At 42.0% G+C, this 2,500-nt stretch overlaps 2 protein-coding genes across 7 annotated transcripts in view; both read left to right on the top strand.

The window, feature by feature from the left end:
- Window positions 1-2,500, top strand: part of LOC310715427 (protein kinase C beta type-like) — a 155,600-nt gene that overhangs the window by 56,296 nt on the left and 96,804 nt on the right. The window lies entirely within an intron of this gene.
- grin2ab (glutamate receptor, ionotropic, N-methyl D-aspartate 2A, b) overlaps window positions 1-2,500 on the top strand; it is an 83,735-nt gene that overhangs the window by 37,586 nt on the left and 43,649 nt on the right. The window lies entirely within an intron of this gene.

Raw genomic sequence — 2,500 nt, 5'->3', positions numbered from 1 at the left:
GCTCTTGTCCTCTGTCTACCGCCGCGGCACGTTCACGTCTTCAACACGCACGCAAAATGGTGGACGCACGAATCCTGCAGCCTTTTAAATCGGTGCTTTAGGTCTGTGCTGCAACACCTATGGAAACAGAAAGGGGGCGCTATAGCATTGTATCCAAACTATATCTTAAAAAAAATATATATATATATATATATACAGTGAGGAAAATAAGTATTTGAACACGCTGCTATTTTGCAAGTTCTCCCACTTAGAAATCATGGAGGGGTCTGAAATTGTCACCGTAGCTGCATGTCTACTGTGAGAGACATAATCTAAAAAAAAAATCCAGAAATCACAATATATGATTTTTAAACTATTTATTTGTATGATACAGCTGCAAATAAGTATTTGAACACCTGTCTATCAGCTAGAATTCTGACCCTCAAAGACCTGTTAGTCTGCCTTTAAAATGTCCACCTCCACTACATTTATTATCCTAAATTAGATGCACCTGTTTGAGGTCGTTAGCTGCATAAAGACACCTGTCCACCCCATACAATCAGTAAGAATCCAACTACTAACATGGCCAAGACCAAAGAGCTGTCCAAAGACACTAGAGACAAAATTGTACACCTCCACAAGGCTGGAAAGGGCTACGGGGAAATTGCCAAGCAGCTTGGTGAAAAAAGGTCCACTGTTGGAGCAATCATTAGAAAATGGAAGAAGCTAAACATGACTGTCAATCTCCCTCGGACTGGGGCTCCATGCAAGATCTCAACTTGTGGGGTCTCAATGATCCTAAGGAAGGTGAGAAATCAGCCCAGAACTACACAGGAGGAGCTGGTCAATGACCTGAAAAGAGCTGGGACCACCGTTTCCAAGGTTACTGTTGGTAATACACTAAGACGTCATGGTTTGAAATCAGGCATGGCACGGAAGGTTCCCCTGCTTAAACCAGCACATGTCCAGGCACGTCTTAAGTTTGCCAATGACCATTTGGATGATCCAGAGGAGTCATGGGAGAAAGTCATGTGGTCAGAGGAGACCAAAATAGAACTTTTGGGTCATAATTCCACTAAACGTGTTTGGAGGAAGAAGAATGATGAGTACCATCCCAAGAACACCATTCCTACTGTGAAGCATGGGGGTGGTAGCATCATGCTTTGGGGGTGTTATTCTGCACATGGGACAGGGCGACTGCACTGTATTAAGGAGAGGATGACCGGGGCCATGTATTGCGAGATTTTGGGGAACAACCTCCTTCCCTCAGTTAGAGCATTGAAGATGGGTCGAGGCTGGGTCTTCCAACATGACAATGACCCGAAGCACACAGCCAGGATAACCAAGGAGTGGCTCTGTAAGAAGCATATCAAGGTTCTGGCGTGGCCTAGCCAGTCTCCAGACCTAAACCCAATAGAGAATCTTTGGAGGGAGCTCAAACTCCGTGTTTCTCAGCGACAGGCCAGAAACCTGACTGATCTAGAGAAGATCTGTGTGGAGGAGTGGGCCAAAATCCCTCCTGCAGTGTGTGCAAACCTGGTGAAAAACTACAGGAAACGTTTGACCTCTGTAATTGCAAACAAAGGCTCCTGTACCAAATATTAACATTGACTTTCTCAGGTGTTCAAATACTTATTTGCAGCTGCATCATACAAACAAATAGTTTAAAAATCATATATTGTGATTTCTGGATTTTTTTTTTTTAGATTATGTCTCTCACAGTGGACATTCACCTACGATGACAATTTCAGACCCCAACATGATTTCTAAGTGGGAGAACTTGCAAAATAGCAGCGTGTTCAAATACTTATTTTACTCACTGTATATTTTTTTAATGATCCAAATGCCTTTTTTGTTCCAACTTTTAGAAGCTTCTGGAGCAATGAACACTTAATTTTAGATCATGACAACAGTGGAAAGAGTTTGAAAGAAAAACAGAGCAGTTTGTTTCATAAAAATCATAACTCGCTAAATCCTGGACACACAGCCATGTTTTTTTTTCTTATTTCTAGTAAACAGCATTTAAAATTCTTCAGCTGTACACAAAGTATACAGGAGATACATACTGAAGCTACATCTGCACCTGCCTTTACTAACACCCTTGTTGTAAAATCTGGTGGAACATCTTCCCAGAAGAGTGGAGCTTATTGTAACAGTAAAGAAAAATGTCCTCAAACTTTTGACCTCACAGTGTATATAAGGGTGAAGATCTACATGCAAGTGAGGGCAGAAAGCAGGAGCATAACCTCTGAAGTGTGTGGAGCATAGCTACAATCCATGGATTATTCATCCAGAAAGGACTCTTATGTCCTCCAGCAGAGTCGCCTGTTAATATATTTACAACTACAGAAGAAACCTAGTTGATCCCCTGGATATCAGTACCAGTAACAAAATCATTTACATTTACGCCATTTAACAAACGTTCCAGAGCAACGTACAAAAGTACCTCGAGTCTCCATCAACGAATACCTTCACACTGGTACTGGTCTGGTTCTTCACCAGACGCTTAAAGCCAGAAACA

Source organism: Silurus aristotelis (genome assembly GCF_946808225.1).
Source record: "Silurus aristotelis genome assembly, chromosome: 20".
Lineage (NCBI taxonomy): Eukaryota > Metazoa > Chordata > Actinopteri > Siluriformes > Siluridae > Silurus > Silurus aristotelis.
This window is presented reverse-complemented; position numbering and strand designations above follow the sequence as displayed.